At 30.2% G+C, this 9,763-nt stretch overlaps 1 pseudogene; it reads right to left on the bottom strand.

Annotated features, from left to right (window-relative positions):
• Positions 1-2,144: 2,144 nt before the first annotated feature.
• Positions 2,145-8,090, bottom strand: LOC100806982 (non-specific phospholipase C4-like; annotated as a pseudogene).
• Between the last annotated feature and the right edge of the window lie 1,673 nt (positions 8,091-9,763).

Raw genomic sequence — 9,763 nt, forward strand, 5'->3', positions numbered from 1 at the left:
GCGACCATGGGAGTACCTCTCCTTGGATTTTATTGTGGGGCTACTGGCATATCATGGTCACACCATAATATTAGTTGTTGTCAACCGTTTTTCTAAGGGAATTCACTTAGGTATGTTGCCTTCTCAGTATACTACACATATTGTCACAACGCTCTTCATGAACATTGTCGGAAAGCTTCATGGCATGCCTAACAGTTTGGTATCGGACCACGACCTACTGTTCATTAGAAATTTTTAGCAAGAACTATTTCGATTATGTGGTACCCAGCTTCGCATGAGTTCTACATATTAGCCCCAGTTCGATGGACAAACAGAGATGTTAAACCGTGTCATCAAATAATATTTATGTGCCTTCATGCACAGTAAGCCAACTTCATGGGGAAAATTCTTAAATTGGGCTGAATGGTCCTATAATACTTCTCAGCATTCAGGAACATGGGTTTTTCCTTATGAGATCACTTATGGAAAGAAATCACTCACAATTCCTCAATATGTTACAAGGATGTCAAAAGTGGAGGCTATGGATGATTTTCTGGCTAACCGAGAGGTCGTTTTTGGTATATTTCAAAAGAAGTTGTAGAAAGCCTAGGAGGTTATGAAACGATCAACTGATGTAAAGCACAAAGACATTGTTTTTAAGTGTGGTGATTGGGTGATGGTCAAATTAAGACTTCACAGGCAATCATTTGTTTCAAACACCACACATTCCAAGCTCGCAAAGAGGTTTTATGGTCCTTATCAGATTGTTGAGCAGATTGGTAAGGTTGCTTACAAATTGGATCTGCCTATAGGGTCTCGCATTCACCTTGTCTTTCATTGTTCCATCCTTAAGCCATTTAAGCAAACTTCCCCTTGTATGCCATTACCTTTACCTGCTAATGCTGGCAATAACAAACCTCTTATTTCACCTGTTACTGTTGTTAGTACCAAATGGGATTATGTGTCCTCACCTCCCAGGCTGTTGGTGCTTGTGCAATGCGAAGGTATGTCCCCAGATGATGCCATGTGGGAAAACTGGGATCAGCTTAAGCTTTACTTCAACCTTGAGGACAAGGTCGTTTTGGATGTCGCGGGGAATGATATGAAGAGTAAACCACAACAAGTGGATACTACAAGCAAACCCAAGAGGAACATATCAGCACCAAAGTATTTAGCAGATTATAATTGATTAAGTCTATTATTAGTAATTAGACCGAGTGGGCTAGGGAGACATGTTGTCTACCACCATTTCCTATTAGCACTAATATGGTTTCTGTTAGGAGAATATTCTAGTAACTTTTCTGCTAGGGGTTTGTTAGTGGTCTGCTACTTCTATCATCCAAGTTCTATACATAGGATGATTAGTGCAATAAAGGATATAGGAAAATAATATTCAGTTTTCTTTCATTGTTTGGATAAGGGAGGCCCTTCCTGGTCTTCGAATTCTAGGAACCATAGTTTCAAGGTTGTGAGAACATACTAGATAACATTGAAGATAAAACTTTGTATATATTATGCTAATTGATATGATCATTATCTCTATTCTCTAATTGTTGGAATGAGATCACAAAATAAGGAATCTCACAGCTACATGATGGAATGGGTCTGAAATTTTCCAACTCTTCCGATAAACAACCTTTCAGATGTGTGAAATAATTAGACAATGATAGAGACATCACCTTTCTTGAACAAGTAATTAGAGCATAACCACAAGGGTTACTTACTAGTTGTTTACAAATACTATAATTTATATTCATTCCTGCGATTTAATTAGTGACTCACTAGTCAGGCCAATGACTTATTGACCTAGTAGTCTTATTGAATCAATGACAGATTCAATTTTAATAACAGTAATTATATCCTAGTGCTTTTAAATTTTTATCAGTATGTTATATCCTAGTACTAGATAATGAGAGCAATTAGAATCAAATGAGGGACTAAACTCACCCATATCTTATAAGATGGATTGAACTATGGAGAAAGACAAACACCTACTTTTTGCACACTATTTTTCTAATTTACAATGAATAAAAAATTTCAATATATGCAATTGCATTACGTAGCTCAGATCCTTGAACAAGTGCTCATCAGTCCTCACACTTTTTTTCTGATGAGACAAGCACAAACTTTATTATAATATGATTAAAAATATATATAAACAACTATCAATTACATAATATACAAGACAACATCTTGTGAAAAAAACTTTTGAATTGTGCAGCCGTATGGGGTCTAGCAAAATGAACAATTTCAGATCCATCAATTCTGCTACTTTGGTTTGCTTTCTCACACTCATTCAAGAATGTTCCAAATGCATCTTCGCAGTATTTCACTGCCTCCAAAACAGTTAAGTTCTCCGTAATTAGCTTGTTGTGGTATATACTCTTATTATGATCCACATTTAGAGTTGCGGCCATATATATCAAATCTTCTTGAAATCCACTCAATTGTGTTTGTTCTTCAGCAGCAGCCTCTCGCAGTTTGACTGGGTCGGGCAATTTCACTGAAATTCGTAGAAATAATCAAAAGAAAGAATTTGTACATTATTTATATGTGTTTCATATTAGTCATTTTGCTAAAGATATAATTTGAAAGTATAGTTTGAATAATGTTAAAACTGAACTTTATTTTTGTAAAAGAGAAAATATTCTAAGCATTTAGAGTGTAAAATATTTATATATTGAAGAATAATAAATTATCAAGATAAATTTATTGATTTTCATTATAATTATTTATAATATTTTAAAATTCATATTAATGATGAATCTTGATTGATTTGTAGTATGAAACTTTTTACACTTCGAGTACATAATTATTAAATTTTTTATAAACTACCAGTTCTTTGTGTTTTCTAGTATTATTGTACTATATTATTCAATAAAAACATAAAAATATATTTTTTTAATAAGTAAATCAAATATTATTAGGGTGTGCGTTTTTTTTATTTTAATATATTTTATAAATTATTAAAAGATACATTCTTATTTTATTTCTTGTTTTCAAACTTTTGCATGAAGATGATGATCTCAAAAGAACTTGTTTTTACTATTTCACGAAAATTTGAAAGTTAAAAATAATTATAAAATAAAGTAATTAAAATATTTATAATTATTAATAACAAGAATTAAAACACCATAATTATATTAATTACTGGCTGCTCACGCCCCTATAGTTAATAATATAACAAAAAAAACCTTTCAAAGTGAAAATTATAATATAAATATCAAAATTCAAGCAATTTTTATTTAAATTTTTATTTTTCAAGAGAGTGTACACATGTTAAAATAATTTCTATTCATAGATGGATAAAGCAAATGCAAATTATAAATTTACCCACACGAGTTAATATACATAGTTTATGTTCAATAAAACTAAAAAGTTAATTGAAAGTTATTTAATAGCTCAAAACAGAAAAACTAATTTATTAATTTATAAGTGTTTGTTAAAACTAATTATTAAACATGTAAAATGATTGAGAAATAATGAAATCATTATTTATTTAAAAATAATAAGCAAGAAATAAATATATTAAGGATAAACAAAGAAGAAAATATAAAAAAAACTAGAAGTTAAAAATTTACATTTTAAAAAATATTACATCGTGTTTATAAAATAATCAAAATTAGCAAAAAAAATTATTTATTGAACCATCAAATAAATTTTTCTGTTAATAAAAAAATTAAAAATAAACTAAAATATCTTTGTAAAATATAACCATCATACTAGAAAGAAAAAGGGAAGAAAAGAAGATGGAGATTTCACCTGGACAATCAGTACGTGGGGTGCTTAGAGATAAGAGATCTTCGGGTGTTCCAGCTCATGCATGACCCTTTGACAATAACTGAGGTAGATTGAATATTTTCTTAACAGTTGCTGGTATTGATATGAAAGCTCATACTGTGATGTTGGGAATGGCCCCGAAGGTTCGTGCAACACTACATACAACATAGCTACTTAATTAATTATTACTCCCTCCGTTTATGTTAAAATTTTCAATTTTATTTGTGAAGGATGTATATTTATGTTTTAGAATTTTTTATTTATTTATTGGAATCAAACATAGTGTAAAAAAAGTTTACAATAACTTATAACACTATTCAATCAATTGAATTATAGTCATTTAATAATATTTTAAAAATTTAAATATGAATTAATATTTTTTCAATATATCCTAATTTAATTAAGTTAAGACGAAAAAATAATTAATGATGTATTTGTAACGTTTAATTTTTACAATATTTGTGTAGTCTAAGTATTTAGAGTAATTTAGAAGGGAAAAAAAATCACCCCATCAAATATTGCATGAGGCATCTAAAGCACGAGAATGGGCACAAGAACCTCTATTTTCACTTGGATTTTTAAAAAATTAATAATTAAGTAAATATAACTTTGATTGCTTTTTTGTTAATTATTAAGTTCATCAGAAAAAAAAGACTTGAATTAATGTGGAGTTTGATTTGGAGATAACTAAATTTTGGTCAAAAATTATTTTTCTCGAACTTAAATAGTATTTAAATAATTCAACTTTAAGAGTGAATAATGAAACTTTTTGTGTTCAATTATTTATGCTTAATTGCTTGATTATATAACATTGATTGTGATTGCTTATATAAACAACTTTTATGAAAAAAAATTATAAGAATGATATTTTCATGTTTTGATTAACTCTAAGAATCAACATAATACACAACTATTTTGTAGTTGCTCTTAAGAGTGAATATTGAAATTTAATACATATTGATTAAGTAAATTAATTACGTGTGCCTATTTTGAATTCATTCCACTTCTTAATGTAAAAAGCATAAACCAAAAAGAAGAATAAGTATTTTAGTATTTTTACATACTGTGTTAATTCTTTTATGGGACCAACAAATTAACTTAATTTCCATTTATCTTCACATATATTTATTTTGAGTCATATTCAGACACAATCAACTATATGTTCATCAATCATACATATGCATACCTTTTCCTGCCTCAAACAATGGAGAAACAATGATGGTAGGAACCCAACACCAAGTCTATCAAACTTAAACTTGAATGGTTCAGGACCAGCAATGCCATCTGGGCTAGGTACTCCATCCAAAGGGATTGGTACGTGGTCATAAAACCCTCCATGCTCATCGTATGTAATCACAACCAACATTTCATTCCATTGTAAACTAGCTCTTAGTGCCTCATAAACTTCTTTCACAAATTTTTGGCCCTCGCCAACATCATGATATGGATGATCATCATTGGCTGGTAGTGATAACAAGTCAAAAGTATCTTTGCTCAATAACCACGTAGTTTGGCAATTTCCCTTCTTTGCAGTGTTTCTTGAACTTTAATTCGAATTGATGAAAGTTGTCTAAGTATTTCAGTTTTCTAAGATTTCTGAAATTGGCGAAATTAAAGATTTATTTATCCACTGAATATGTGTGAAAAAAGGACACAATAGTACTAAATCTTTATTGAAGCACAAAATACAACATATTTTTCATACAAAAGACAATCTATGTTTATTCATGTTTTCTCTCCCTATTTTCTTTGCTTTCATTCAAATAATTAAACCAATAGAATTGTGTACCATCTACCTAAGCCTAATTATGAAAAACCATGCAAGTTCTCATGTGTACCATTCAAGCGTACGTATAGCAAGAACTGATGAGCACAGAGTTGTGTACCATATCTATTGAGTACACCAAATATACGTATTTGTTTTTAGTTGAGAAGATTAATTTATCCCTGCCTTCTTAATTAAGAGTTAAAACCCTATCTGAGACGAGATCGTGATAAAATAAAACAAAACTTAATTTGTTAAACTGATTAATTTTTTTAATGACTATTTGAAAGGAACAAATTTTTTTTAAGTTCAAATGTGAACCAACTAATATGAATGCTAGCCACTTTACATTATCTTTTTCATCTATAATATAAGAAACGTTGGTTATGTCAATGTAATTAAAGAGGTACGTACGTACATTCGGAATATATAAAATATAAAATAACCAGTTAATAGAAAAAATATAAAATAATCAATTTTCGAATCTACATCTGCATCTACATAATGAATTGCATATGTGTGAGTCACTGATCAGTCGTGTCATTTTTTCTACACAATTTGGGTTGGTTTATTTTATGGAAATAGAGATTAGGATGATGGCAATTAAGTGACTGACCTATAAAACAGAGTAGATGGCGGGTACTGATAATATATTCCAAAACTGAACCCATTTTCGTCCAAAGAATCGAATATAGTCTTCTGCGTTCAGAGATTATTCAATATGATTCTCATATTTAGAACATTACTTATATAATTTATTTATTTTAGGATTTATTTAGGAAAGATAGAAACAATATTTGAATTTTTTTTCTTAATTTTACAAAAAAAAATTCATTACTTTCTGTCTCTTAATTGAATGAATTGTTGTATATATTTATAGGATAATTACGGTTTATCTCTCTTTAGTTAATCTTTCTTTCCTGATTAGATAGGGAGAATCTGATTTCCTTGTCTGCACCGCTAATTGAGGAAGAATCTAGAGTTCAGCTATGTTTCTTAAGAAAACAAAGAGTTCAGCTATGTTAATTATTTGTTTTCCTAAATATTATTTATTATTAGGAAAACATATTTAGAAAAAAATATAAAGTTTTCATAAAAAGTAAATAGTGAAAAACAATAGTACTTTCTCAAAAATTAAAAGGAATATAGTTTTTAAAAAAATTATAAAAGAATCATCATATCGTCAATTTAAATTTTTGTTTCGGAATTTCCGAAAACAACATATCCACCAGAGATTCGTATTAATTTACTCATCTTTGATTAGAGAAGAAGGAGTGAGATTTACGGATTAAACTCCATTAGCATCAAAAGAAAATTTGAGAATAATTAGCACAGGAGAAAGGAGACAACTTGTGAAGAAATAGAGGGAGATCCAAAGTATATATATATATATATATATATATATATATATATATATATATATATATATATATATTGTTGATTGGTAATTGATATAGGTTTTACAATTTCAAATTATCTTTCTTTTCACTTTTTCTAGAAATAGAATTACGTGACTCATACTTACCTTGAGGGAGAGTTTAACCACGCTAATATAGTAGCATCCAATTGCTTATATATATTTTCTTAATAGTATGATTTGATGGAGAAATTTAATAGGGTAATTCAATTTTTTAAAGGATTTTAATTAATTTTCAGTGAAATAAGATTTTTAGATAAAAAAATTTGAAAAGAAATTAAAATTTCAGTATTTTGTTCAGGTATTTTAATTAAGTTAAATATTAGGATTTCAAATTCTTTCACAAAATGAAAGAATTTGAAATTCTTTTGTGAACAAGAACATGTTCTCTCGCACCTTCATCATTTTCAATCGTTTCTCCCTCTTCTCTCTCTTGCAACACTTAGGATACGACACCTTGGTGAGCTCCGCCAGCACCGTCTCGGGCTTCTTGACATGCACGACGAGATCGGAGCCGTGCGTTTGGAGGCTGCGACGGAGGTCGGAGACGGAATGGATGAGGAAGGCGGCGCGATAGGGGCCGGTCTTGTCAAAGTCAGGTGCCGACTTGCTGTAGTTGGAGGGGTCGAAGCAGTAGACGCGAAGGACGAAGAGGGAGTCGTTGTTGGCGACAGTGAGGCGCTCATTGTCGAGGAGGCGGAGGTCATTGCAGAACCAGACGAGGGCGGCAACGTTGGAAAGGTCGCGAGGGAGAGAGGGGCGTGGAGGGAATTGGCGGAGATGGTGGATCTGAAGGAGAAGGAGTGGTGGTGGAGAGAGAAAGGTCTGTGAGGGATGATGATAGGGTTGGGACTTTGAGCTTGCTTGGTTGAAGGGTGGTTGATGGGATGTTCTTGGGTTGGACGAAGGGGAAAATAGTGGAGAGAGAGTGTGGTTGCTTCATGCTCTTTCTCTGCTTCGGAATTCATTTTGGTTAACTCAACTCAAAGCTCTTCTTGGCTTATGCCTTATATGCTATGTGGCTTCCATGGATTATACCATTATCATGTTTTTTTATTTTTATATTTTTCATTTCATTTTTTAGTCTTATATATAGATTAATTTTCATTTTTAAAATTGTTGAAGCGTATTTATTTTAAGTTTCTTCTTGTTAAATTATTATTATTTTATTTTCTAAAATTACTAAAATAAATTTTTTTATAACTAATTTTGCTTCTTTTTTTTCATTACAGGCTCAATCCTGTAATAAAAAATTGAAACAATTTGTTTTTCTCCATTTTTATTCAAATATAAAATTGTGACGGTAATAAAAAATTTAATAGGCTCAATTTTTTAAATTGTTTCAATCCTGTTTTTATAACTAATTTTGTTTCTTTTTTTTATTACAAGCTCAATCTTGTTTTTACTAAAAAACTATTTTATTCAAATAAAATTTTAAAAAAAATAATGCATTTGATTAATTTATCAAAATAAGAAATTTTGAAAATGAAGAAATTTAATTTCTTTATACAAACACAAAATTTTGAAAATGAAGAAATTTAATTTTTTTTATCCAAATACGGAATTTTAAAAATGAAAGAATTTAAATTGAAACATTTGAAATTCTTAAAATATAAAATTCTTTAGAATTTTAAATTCCCTCATCCAAACACACTCTAAGTAAGAATATTTATAATTTAACCCAAGTTAAAAAAACGTATACTAATTGGGAACAAGGTCTGCACTTGGAACACAAAAAGTAATTGTTGAAGTTAGGAGAAATATGCTAAAATAGAAATACAAATCGTGTAAGGGAAAGTAAAAAAGGAAGTGGAAGTGATTATGTTGGGACTTTTAGGTGACTCAAAGTAGTTTTGGCTGAATTACATTTTTCTTCTTCTTGCAAGAGTAATAATTCCTCATCTATCTAGCATTTTCATACCCAATGAAAAAATAAAGGAGAAACTGTTGATGCACATACTTTTGCCAATCCTCATGTAAGTTAAGAACTTTGGGAGTAAAAAACAAAAACCTCATAAGAAACGACACATGAATAAATAAAATAAGTAAATTCTTTATATATATACTGCTGCTTTTTATTTTACTTTTATTTTCTATTGTCATTTTCAATATATATTTTAGAATCTCAATATGTGAAAAAGTTTGTCAAGGAGCTAGAAAAGAGGTGAGTTCATTTTCCATTAAATTATGGATTTAGTCTAGTGTGAATGTTAAAGATTGCTTATATTAATTATCATTTAAAAATTTGTAGCAAATTAAAATAATTTGTGACAAGAAGATCGAAACAAAGTTAATAAGGATCCTTATCATCTTAAGCATCTAATTTATGAAGGAGAAACCCTTGAATGCTTGCAAGGTGGCCATGTTAGTGCTTTTTAGCATGTGTTCTATGGCATATGTAGTGCAGTAACTATGAAAGATATTGACTAAGGTTAAAATTTTCACATGATCTGAGTTTGTTCATTTTTGTTTCAAGTGGCTTTATTTAGCATTCCAACTAGGTTGTCACCCTAATCGAAAAAGATCCTCTGCAACTACCCAACGAGACTTTAATGAAAATAGACACAAAGCAACATGGGAAACTAGGTCAAAACCCATACTAAAGTGATGTAATCCTATCCCTCAAGGGCATTGGATAGAAGATTCCAAGAAGATTAGGTCAGAGATGCAAGAGAATGCCCTAGGGTTCTCATGAGTCTTAGGGTAGATTTCAGGCCTATGAGCTAAGTATGAGCCTACTTATTTTTGTACATATTAGACTAAAGTTTCATTATTTTTGGGCCTTGTATTTAGGGCTCCATAATGTAAGTAGGGCACCCTAG

The sequence above is a fragment of the Glycine max genome, chromosome 3 (genome assembly GCF_000004515.6).
Source record: "Glycine max cultivar Williams 82 chromosome 3, Glycine_max_v4.0, whole genome shotgun sequence".
In the NCBI taxonomy this organism is placed as follows: Eukaryota; Viridiplantae; Streptophyta; class Magnoliopsida; order Fabales; family Fabaceae; genus Glycine; species Glycine max.